The following is a 12084-nucleotide window of genomic DNA, read 5'->3' on the forward strand; positions in this document are numbered from 1 at the left end:
GTACCACCCACTTTGGAAATACAGTAACTGATCTAGCTAGTATTGCCAGCACCGATTGGCAGCTTCCTTCCAGGATTTCATTCCCCGCCATACCTGGGCAGGTGGGGACTGAGCCTGGCGCTTTCTGCGTGCAGAGCAAATGCTCTGCCAACTCCAGCATTGATGACAGCCTCCCCACGGATGGATGCGATGGGTATTGGGGGGAGGGGTTGTCTTCTTCTCCCCACAGCTAGAGAAGCTGCTGCTGGTTGTGGTGGTGGTGATGGAGGCGCATGCGCTGTGCTCGTACTGCGGAGCCCAAAGCTCGCAGGGAAGCGCTCGCGCACCGAGCCTCCGCCGCGCGTGCGCTCTCCTGCACGCACCGAGAGAGGCAGTAGGAGCTGCTGCGATAGTCAGAGCAGAAGCTGCGGGTGCATTCTCGGTTCTGCAGCCTCTTCAAGTAGCATGACAGGCGGAGACAGGAGCTGCAGCGGCAGCTGCAGGCGCTGAGCCCATCACCGTCGCTTCCAGCATCCCAGCAGGTGACAATGTGGAAATGCGATTTCTTGCTTTGCATTTTTGAAAAGAATTCTCTCCCCCCCCCCCTTTTCTCCCTCCTCCCTCCGTTTCGCTGCAGGGTGATGCAAAATGTGAAGGGCTCTCACTTTGCATGGCGATGCTCTGGAAGGGCGGGTTGGCCGGCTGATGCTATCCTTTTTGGCTCCCTCCCCACCCCCGGATCTAGGGCTTGGCAGGCGAGGAGGGAGACAGCGAGAGTGAGAGCGCCTGGATTTGTGGGCTAGCAGCAAGTACTCCCCCCCCCCCCCGCTCACTCTTTTTTCCGGGAAAGAGGAGGGGAGGGGGCGCATGGTGGTGGGGAGGCTGGAGGGGGCTCCATTGCATTGCGCGAGGGAAGTGGCAGGGCAAGGCGAGTGGGTGGCTGGCTGCCTGCTGCCTGCTGCCTGCTGCCTGCTGCGGCGCTTGGCACATTCCCGGTTGCTAGAATGTGGGCAGGAGGGCATGCGTGCCATTATTAGCAGAGAAGGGGGGCGGGCAGAGAGAGCGCGAGAGAGCGGGGCGTGGGGGAGAAAGGGACAGATTCCGCTGTCAGCCTTAACTAGAGAGAGGTGGGGTGGGGGTAGGTGTTCCAAAGTGGAGAGCGAAGGATATGGGGGCGGGGCGGGACCCTTACATCTAGGGATCCATAAAGACAGGGTAGCTCAGGGAGCTCTCTGGAGAAGGACATCGCTTTTTGCACATCATTCTATGGCACCTGCTTCAGCATATATTGGGTGGGTACTTTGGAAAACCACCGATGTTGGCTTACTGCATTCCCTTTCGGGCAATTTCCACAACAGAAGGGCACGTGAGGGTGTTGGGAGGGAGGCCTCGAAGACTAGAAACTGGTTTGTATGGGAGCCCAAGAGGGCACCGCTTGCAGGACATGAGAAAGTACCTTGAAGCATGTGCAGAGTGCTTTGCCTCACTGCAGCTGCGTAACCAAGGTCAGCATTCCATGCATCTTTTGGATGAGCAAATGGAATTTCCAGGTCAGAGATTACGGCTTCTTGACCGCCTTGAGTCCTGGCATCTCAGGTTTTAGAAGCCGATTAGCCAGTGGCTGTGAGCTTGCCATACAGCTGGGCTTGAGCACTTGGGGGCATTCTTGTGACTGCAGTTCTGTGACTTGGATTTGCTTCTTGCTGGCTGTCAGATGCTGTGGTTTGCGTGGGTATGCCATTGGGTGAGAAAGTATAATAATAATAATAATAATAATAATAATAATAATAATAATAATAATAATGGCTGATAACATTAAGGTTCATAATAAGAAGGAATAAGAATATTAGACACATGATTCTGTGGATGAGTTGCTTGGGAATTCTCCAACTGATTTAGCAATTTGAAAGCAACTGACTTCAAATTCCAGTACCTGGACTGGATGTCTTCACTCCTATAAATTATTACTCCTTCCTACCCTGGCATCCTCTGTTCCTTGGTGATTTAAATATATTGTATACTGTATCTTGAGAAGCTGGGAAGACTTAGCTTGGGCAGCCCATTGGAGAGGTTAGTACATGAACACAGTCTCCTAGTCAGCTTGAGGCCTGTCTCAGGTGTCAATGTATACTGAGGCTGTTGCCCATCTCTGCACCTGCAAGCCAGCAGTGGCGTAGCATGGGTTGCTAGCACCAGGGGTGGGCAAGCCGCTGACGATGACGCAGTCCCCCCCCAACAGAGCCAAGTGGGGCCGCATTGCATAGCCTGCCCATGCAAGGGGGAGCCCGGCTAGCCAATACAGCCCTTGGCAGGTGAATCCTCCCTCTGACGCTCGTGGAGAAGACTGCTGGGCTGGGGTGGCCCCTTGTCTACATCCCTCTATTCACACCCACTCACCGTGGGCCTGAGCTGCTCTTCCACCTTCACCAGGGCATGATGGGGATCCCTGTGGAAGCTGGCACCTGTGTGGGGGCACCTGGTTGTGTCCCCTCAGAATTGTGCACCCAGGGCCATGCCCCCGCCGGCTCCCCCTATGCTACACCACTGCAGGCCATCATGGGCTAGTTTGCTGCTCCAGGTGAAAATTAGTTTTGCTTCCCCTTCCTCAGTCTTTTACATTTTCTTGAATTTTTTGTACTTGTACAGTAGTTGTGATAGTATGCATTAACATACAGTGAGCAAAAGTGATATGATAAAAACTTTTAATGGAAGACACAAGTTCTCCCTTCTTTTGTTAGCTTTGGGAGAAAGCAATTCTCCCCCGCCCTTGCACCTGACTTAAACTTGACATGCGGGATCCATGACCAGATATCACAATATTTTTGTCTGTATTTTAAGGCTGTCACAGGGAGCTCTAGATTTGACTGAGGTGCTGCAGCTGGGAAAAGCATAATAAGCGCTTGCTGGATCAGACCAATGGCCCATCTATTCCAGCATCCTGTTCTCATGGAGGCCAACCAGATGCCTGTGGGAAACCCACAAGCAGGATTTGGGTACAAGAGCCCTCTCCTCTCCTGTGGTTTGTAGCAACTGGTATTCAGAAGCATTATTGCCTCCAACTGTGGAGACAGAGCATAGTCATCAAGTCTAATAGCCACTAATAGCCTTATCCTTCATGAATTTTTCTAATCCTCTTTTAAAGCCATTGGGGTTAGTGGTCATCACTGCCTCCTGTGGAAAACAGGATACTGTTTCTCCCGCCTTTTTCTTCTTTTTTTCAATTTAAGACCTAATCTGTGCTATATATTTAAAGCAGTACTGTACCACTTTAAATAATTATTCCTTTCCCCAAAGAAGCATGGGAATTGTAGTTTGTTTATGGTGCTGTGAGTTGTTGTTTGTTGTTGTTGTTGTTTAGTCGTTTAGTCGTGCCCGACTCTTCGTGACCTCATGGACCAGAGCACGCCAGGCACTTCTGTCTTCCACCGCCTCCCGCAGTTTGGTCAAACTCATGCTGGTAGCTTCTAGAACGCCATCCAACCATCTCGTCCTCGGTCATCCCCTTCTCCTTGTGCCCTCCACCTTTCCCAACATCAGGGTCTTTTCCAGGGAGTCTTCTCTTCTCATGAGGTGGCCAAAGTATTGGAGCCTCAGCTTCGCGATCTGTCCTTCCAGTGAGCTCTCAGGGCTGATTTCCTTCAGAATGGATGCGTTTGATCTTCTTGCAGTCCATGGGACTCTCAAGAGTCTCCTCCAGCACCATAATTCAAAAGCATCAATTCTTCGGTGATCAGCCTTCTTTACGGTCCAGCTCTCAATTCCAAACATCACTACTGGGAGTTGTTAGGAGATCCCTATTCCCCACACAGAGCTATGATTCCAAGTTTTCATAGGCAGAGGTGCCACCTTCTCCAGAGGACTGAGAGGGCACACTGTGACGTTCTGACGTTAGAATGTCACACGCATGACATTGCATGATGTCAAGACATTGCACATGGAGCCCTCTGAACATTGAGGGGGCCTAGCCTCCTCAAAAAAAAATTTAAAAAAATATGGCGGGGGGTGGGTTTCCAAAGTGCCATGGCCCCTAGGAGCCTGCACCCTTGTCCATGGGAAACAGGACTGACTGTTAAACTACTTTGGGAATCATACCTCAGTGAGGGTAATGGAGACCTTCTCACAGTTACCTTTAACAAAATACAGTTCTCAGATTCTTTGGTGTAAGGGAGCTTTAAATGTATAGCAGTTAATCCTATAGGGGAAAATGCCCCTGTATTTTTTAACTTTGAGGATCTAACTGCAATTTGAAAAGCCCAAAAATAGGTTTGTTTTTTCCCCCTAAGGCTGGGATTTTTGTTTTTTATTAAATTGCAGGGCGGGATGGTGGTGGAAGCTGAAGGGTGGGTACTTAGACCCTGAATATGGGCTTGTAGAAATTGGTGAGTACCTCTTTCCACAACCTCGTGCTCTAATTCAGAGACCCTAACCTCCTGTTTGCAGTGTAACTCCCATACATAGCTACACAGAAGTGAGCCCCAGTTAAATCCAACAGAACTTACTCCCAGGTATATAGGATTGCAACCTGAAAGTATAAGCAAAGATGCAGTAAGCACCAGGCAAGGGTCTTCCATGTGACTATCACATGTAGTTTGCGAAATTGTGGTTTTGTCCTCACAAAGGGTCTGGGGCAGGACAGGAACAGTGCCCTCCTCCCTGCTTCAGTTTTCTCCCATTGAAGATCATTCTCCCTAATCAATACAAATGAATGGTTACTCCTTCTCTATTCACCTGTATGGAAAGAGATGAAGAGACTATTTTCAGGTAAACCACACAACTGATGGAAAGGTAAAGCAGTGTATCAACTCTTACTGTGCCAAAATTTTGAGAAACCCAGATTTTAAAAAAGTTTTCTTCATCTGTGAAAGGGGATTCAGTTTCTCTGCCTCTTTTTTCAAGGTGCTTTATAGTTTCTTTATGCTTTTAAAGGGTGCAAGATGGAGTTTATCACTGTGAGGTAGCTATGGTGGGTGGGCAGTGTGTATGTCTTCCTGTCACACATTTCTCCAGCTCTTTGCAGCCTCTCTAGCTGCTGTGCTTCCTGATCTCCAAAAACCCCATAGGATAAATTAGCTCATGAGTTGGAGCTGGGCATATTTATCCTGGAGAAGAAAAGACTGAGAGGAGATATGATAGCCATCTTCACATATCTGAAGGGCTGTCATATAGAAGATGGAATAAACTTGTTCTCTGCTGGTCCAGAGGGGTGGACCCAAAACCAATGGATTCAAATGACAAGAAAGGAGATTCCAAATACAGTGGTACCTTGGTTTACGAACTTAATCCTTCCCAGAAGTCCATTCTTAAACCAAAGCGTTCTTAAACCAAGGTGTGCTTTCCCATAGCAGCGGGGGACTCAATTTACACTCAACAGGAAGTGGAATGTGTTCTGCTTCCAAGGCAAAGTTCACAAACCAAAACACCTACTTCTGGTTTTGCAGCATTCTTAATCCTAGTTGTTCATAAACTAAGCTGTTCTTAAACCAAGGTACCACTGTAAACACTAGGAAGAACTTTACAATGGTCAACAGTAGAATGGGCTGCCTCAGAATGTGGTGGACATTCTTCATTGGATGTTTTTAAACAAAGGTTGGATGGCCATCTGCCAGGGATTATTTAGCAGGGATTGGACTAAATTCACCTTGGGGAGCCTTCCAAGTCTACAATTCTGTGAATCTGTGTCTTCCCTTATTTTAATGGAAGTGTAGGAAGACTGTGTTTTTTATGTGTGATTACTGAGCACCTGAATTCAGTGCACTCATTCTTCCTTTTATCTTTTAGAAAAAATCTCGTTGCACTGATTCCTGTAACAATTCCACTTTTTGAAAAATGTATGTAGCATTGTTAGGTGTACTCAACGGAGACAACCAAGGATTGTTGAATAAACATGTAATTGGTCACTTATTAAGGACAGCAAGAACAATGATGGCCAGAAACTAGAAAGAAGCAAATATTTTTAATTGTACAAACATGGTATAACGTGATTTGGGAGATAGCACTTTATCAAAATCTGACACAAATTGTTCCCATGCCTAGCGGGCAAAAAGAGATAAAGACTTTTGTGGTGGGCTGGTAGCCATTCATAGAGCACATGAACAAAGTCCCTACAGGACAGACTGTACCTGTTGCATTCTGTAATAGATGGTCTTGACACCAGCAACTTTTGGACTCTCCACTTCAATGCTTACAATAACTTTACTACTATTCTTTAGAGCTTCAGGTTTGTAATGAGGAAGAGGAGTGGGATGCTTAGTTTGTCCTTTCTCTCTTTTAAACAAAAAAACCCCAATGAATTGTTGTCAGGAGCAGGGTAGGCAGCATCACTAATGCCTGCACTTAAAGAAAAGCCTTTTTGAGGATGTCACAGGGCTGTCAGGAAACCTGGGCACTCAGAAAGGCTGCAGGGTACAGATCACTGGCTGGATGATTTGGTTTGACCCTGTGTGTTGGGTGTGTGTTGGGGAGAGAGGTTGAGGACTCTGTGATCCCCCTGCAGGAATTCAACCAAAGGCAGCCCCTCCCATCCTGCCTGTTGGGCTGAGCTTCTGCTGAGCAGGGCTACAGTGAACATACTGTGCATAATAGCATAGTTGTTTCATGAGATTATGGGGATGGAGCCAATGCCACAAGTAGTGATTTCTAGGCCCTGGGGCTGGCAGCCAATTTTCTGGCCTCTTTCATCCCCTGGGAAGCAGCACCAAGCTGAGTTAAGGATAATTGTGGGTCCTGCTGCTGAATTTGTTCAAGTCCCTGCTGCTCAGCTGGTCTAATCCTGCTCTGCAGCTAAGGCACAAAAATAAGTTTGTGGCCAGTCTTTGATAGTAAAGGCCTTGATGCGTCTTTCTACCATCAGGCTGCAGACTGTTTCCCTTTCTGGTCTGCTGTCTTTACTAAGACCCCAAGTAGGCAATCATTGCTAATTTGACATTATTTTAGTTGATGGTGTACAAGTGTGTCCCCAGAACCACACTTTGTGCTCCTGGTTGGGCTCACAGGTGGGTTTAAGACTTGGTGCCCCAAATTTATGATCGGAAGGAGCTATCTTAATCAAACCTACTGGTCCGGACAGCCCTCTACATTTATAAATACCAGAAGATGGAGTATTGCTTTGCTGGGTGCATACAGAGTCCATCAAGTCCAGCATCCCATTTCCAGCTGTGGTCAGCCAGATGCCACACAATAATAGCCCATCCCTATATGCTGCCTCTGAACCTGGATGTCATACAAACTTAAGCTGGTGGCCATAATACCTTGTGACACTGAATGCCTTAAATCTTGTTAAACTATGGAACAAGGTGGTAGTGAAGGCCACCAACTTGGGTGGCTTTAAAAGAGGATTAGACAAATGCATGAGGACAAGGCTCTCAATGGCTACCAGCCATGATGGCTATGTTCTCCTTCCAATGTTGGAGATAATATGCCAGTTGCTGGGAATCACAAGTGGGGAGAATTGCTTCTGTGTTGAACCGAAGTGTTGAACCAAAGGTGAGCTGTTCCAGAAGCTTTGCTAACATCACAATTCAAAGTGTTGGTGCTGACCTTTAAAGCCCTAAATGACCTGGGCCCAGTATACCTGAAGGGGCGTCTCCACCCCCATCGTTCAGCCCAGACACTGAGGTCCAGGTTCGAGGGCCTTCTGGCAGTTCCCTCACTGTGAAAAGTGAGGTTACAGCGAACCAGACAGAGGGCCTTCTTGGTAGTGGCACCCACCCTATGGAATGCCCTCCCATCAGATATCAAGGAAATAAACAACTATCTGACTTCTGGAAGACATCTGAAGGCAGCCCTGTTTAGGGAAGTTTTTAATGTTTGATGCTTTATCATGTTTTTAATATTCTGTTGGGAGCTGTCCAGAGTGGCTGGGGAAACCTAGTCAGATGGGCGGGGTATAAATAAATAAATAAATAAATAAATAAATAAATAATATTCAAGATAACCCAACAATTAATTGGTATCGGTTGCAGCAATGAGCTCATTTGTTTCGATATACGTTAATTGGTTTGCTTTGATGTTATCCTTATCTGCAGAATTGGGGTGCTGGTCTGTGAGCCCAGAAAGGGGAGCTATCTGTAAGCGTTGGGTATTTGCCACCTATACCCTCATCTAGTGAGATGAAATGATGTACAGTATGCTGTATAAAGAATCTATGCACTTTTACATAAGAAGTTTACATAAGAAATAAGAAGGATGGAGAAATGAGGCAGCTTCAGGAGTTGCACAAAATGAAGAGAAGCGCTGCGGGTGGCCTACCTGTGCTCTAAAGTAGGCCTCACCAAACTGGTGCCTTCCAGCTGTTTTGGACTACAACTCCCATGAGTCTTGGCTACCATGACAGTGCTGGCTAGAACTGGTGGGAGTGGCAGTCCAGATAACCAGGGGCCATCAGGTTGGTGAAGGCTGCTCTAAACAATTCATAATTTTAGGAGATTCTATCATTTTGCACTCTTCTCCTTTCCTCTTTTATATTGTTGTGATTGCATTATTTATTGTAGATCTTGCCAGATAAGCTGCCCCTCCCAAAGAGGTGCAACAATACAGAGCCAGCCTTAAATTACTAGCCATTTACTCATGCAAGGGACTTTCCCTGCCTGCCTCTGCCCCTTGGCGCTCAGCCAGATGTAATCATTCTGAATGTGCTGCTTCCATTAGCTCATCACTGCACTCATGCAGGAATAATGTAATCCCTTTGCCATCTCAGTGCGTTTTCCCATTGCTATGGCTTCGCAGCACCCCAAATGCAAGTAGAAATCTGATCTTAAATGACCCCTTCAGCTTGCCTTTGGGGAGGTTTGAGGAGGTTTCTGACATCCCTGGTGGCTCATCCAAAACAATGTATTCTGTTGATTTTGGTGAAAGAGGAGCAGGAAAGGCCTCAGTTTGTGTGCTTGGCACTCCCCTTGAAAAGAAGCAGACTTAAAATGTGTTTGTGGTGATGCTGGTCCTGTTGTGGAGATGGGGATGATTAACAAAATCAGTCCTTCTGGCTAACTGGGAATATCCCCTCACTCACCCAAGTTTAGGATATTCCACCATTCTTCAGCAGAGTTTCTCTTTCATTGAGAAAAATAAGTGGTTCATGTAAATCTAAACTAAGCTTTAATAATACTGTAAAGGAAACTAACAAAATATAGTGGTACCTCGGGTTAAGAACTTAATTCGTTCCGGAGGTCCGTTCTTGACCTGAGGTACCACTTTAACTAATGGGGCTTCCCGCTGCTGCTGCGCCACCGCCACGCGATTTCAGTTTTTATCCTGAGGTAAAGTTCTTAACACAAGGTACTATTTCTGGGTTAGCGGAGTCTGTAACCTGAAGCATCTGTAACCTGAAGTGTCTGTAACCCAAGGTACCACTGTAGCATAATGAGAGAAACTAAATACAGTACAACCACTTGAGGCAAGTCTGAGACAAGAAGCAAGAAGAGGCAGTTGCTCCCTCTTAACCAGGGGTTGGCAAGGCTTACCGGCCATGGGCCAGATCACTCCTGTGGAGATTGTCCATGGGCCAGACCAGCGCAGCATGACACTGGAAATCGCATCTGTGCATGTCCGTGGCGCCGGAAATCGCTTCTGCGCATGCCCAGACACCGAAAATCGTGCCTGCACTGAAGCAATTTTTGGCATCTGGGCATGTGCAGAAGTGATTTCTGGTATCTGTGTGTGTGCAGACGCAATTTCTGGTGCTGCTCGGTGAGTCCCCGTGCCACGCTGGTTTAGCGCAGCACATGGGGGACTCGCCAAGCAGGCGGCTTGGTTCGGGGGCGGCTCCTGGGCCAGTAAAACGGTCTTCGTGAGCTGACCCCTGCTCTTAACTGACATTCTTAACGGAATATAGTGGTACCTCAGGTTACATATGCTTCAGGTTACATACACTTCAGGTTACATACACTTCAGGTTACAGACTCTGCTAACCAGAAATAGTGCTTCAGGTTAAGAACTTTGCTTCAGGATGAGAACAGAAATCAGGCTCCGGCGGCGCGGCAGCAGCAGGAGGCCCCACTAGCTAAAGTGGTGCTTCAGGTTAAGAACAGTTTCAGGTTAAGTACGGACCTCCGGAACGAATTAACTACTTCATCTGAGGTACCACAGTACAGACTGAAGGGAGGGGCTGATTCCAGAGCAAAACACACAAGCTATGTACCAAACATTCTACTGATCAAATTAGGCCCAAGGTACTATTTCTGGGTTAGTGGGCTCTGTAACCTGAAGCGTATGTAACCCGAGGTACCACTGTATACATAATATACAGTGTAAATTGTTACATTAATAAAACTCCCGTTTTCCATTCTGTATCTATCTCATTCTATTATTGTGACTTCCCTCCACCACAGCACGACAACCGTTGATATATCTTGAACTTGTCATTGTGTTATATATATTAGTTACTTTGGCCCCAGAACAATCTTACAATAACTTTTCCACTCCTTTATGAACTTAGTCCATGCAAATCAATAAATTTGTTTTGGAACGATGTCTTGTCATATATTCTTCTAAACAGTTCTATTCCTTCTTAAGTTTTTGATTCGACTGAAGTCTAATGGCTGCTGTCATTTTAGCCAACTCTATGAATTCACATAATTTGTTAAACCAATCCTTTACTGAGGGGACATTGCCCCCTTTCCAATTTTTTGCTATCATCAACCTGGCAGCAGGTTGTTTGAACCCTGAGACCTTACCAAATTCCGTCATTTTTTCTAAGATTTTTGGAATACTTTCCTCTGACTATTCCACGATTAATATTAAATCGTCCGCGAAAGCTTTCAGTTTAAAGGATTCCCCCCCCCCATGTTATTCCTTGAATTCCTAGATCTTTTCTTATATCCAGTGTAAGTATTTTTAGGACTATAATAAACAGTAAGGGGGAAAGTGGACAACTCTGCCTGGTCCCTTTTTCTATTTGGAAAGACTCCGTCATTTCACTATTAATTATCAGATTGCCTTTCTGTTTTTCATAGATTGCCCTTATTCCTCTAGTAAAATGGTCTCCCATTGCTATTAAAGAACTTCCAGGAAGCATTGTTGAACACCTTCTCTACATCCACTAGCATAAAGGCTGCCTTCTTTCCTAGGTTTAAGTCTAGATATTCAATTACATTAATCAACATTCTCATATAATTTTTCATTTGTCTATATGGCAAGAATTTGGCCTGATATTTCTTCTGGCTCGCCTATTATCTTCTCTTCTCTGTTTCTCTTTAAAATTGTTCAGATTAGGAACACGTGCACAAGATTGCTCTCCTTCTCTGAAATACACTATGCTTCTCACTTTCACTTCTCTTGCCTTTGGATTAAGAATTCTGTAACTTTTGTGCCCCTTCTCAAAGCCAACAAATATTCCTGACTCAGTCCTGGTGATAAGTTTGGTATATCTTTGTGCTGTCACATATGCAAAAACTTTAGATCCAAAGACTCTGACTGATGTTCGGTACTCTTCCAAACCAAAGTTCAAATGCTGTTTTATTTGTAGCTTTTGTTGGCAGTCTGTTCTGCAAATATGTTGCTGTCATCACTGCCTCATCCCAATATTCAATGATAAATTAGACTCCGTAAATATATATCTGACCAGCTCCATCAGAGAGCGATTCTTTCTTTCCTCTGCAGCATTTTGTTCTGGAGTAAATGGGGTAATGTGCAAATGTTTAATACCACTTTCATCTAGATAAGATTTGATGTGGTGTGACATGCCCTCACCACCACTGTTTGAAAGTATTGCTCATGGCTTTCTCCCAAATTGGTTTTCAACACTTGCAATAAACATCTTCAATTTCTCTGCAGTTTCTGATTTTTCCTTTAAAAGATAAGTTGTGCAGTTTTGCAAATAATCGACAATATACATTAATACATACTTACTTTTCCCATGAGATGAGTTGAATTTATATCAGTATAAATAAGTTGCAAAGGTTCTGTTGAACTTTTCTGGCTTTGCTTGGGGATAGAAGGTCTTGTTCCCCAACAAACAACTTTCACATATTTCATCCTTCAGGTCAACTTTACAAGGTTTAATTTCCATTAGGCCCTGGGGGAGTTTCTTACAAAGCGGGTTCTCCTTCATGGAGAGCACGTATTGCGGTGGGAGCAACTATGACATCCCCTGTTGCTGGGCAGGTTAGT

General features: G+C 45.7%; 1 protein-coding gene across 4 annotated transcripts in view; it reads left to right on the top strand.

Annotated features, from left to right (window-relative positions):
- Positions 1–371: 371 nt before the first annotated feature.
- LOC307207464 (actin-binding protein WASF3-like) overlaps positions 372–12084 on the top strand; it is a 70422-nt gene continuing 58709 nt past the window's right edge. For 2 of the 4 annotated variants that reach the window (XR_013834683.1, XM_079961367.1), the window contains exon 1: positions 374–521. The gene's annotated coding sequence lies outside the window, so the exon portion shown is untranslated. Of the gene's footprint in view, positions 522–12084 lie in introns of all 4 variants that reach the window. The other 2 variants (XR_013834681.1, XR_013834682.1) reach the window with 2 other exon arrangements.

The sequence above is a fragment of the Podarcis cretensis genome, assembly GCF_951804945.1.
Source record: "Podarcis cretensis genome assembly, chromosome: Z".
NCBI lineage: Eukaryota > Metazoa > Chordata > Lepidosauria > Squamata > Lacertidae > Podarcis > Podarcis cretensis.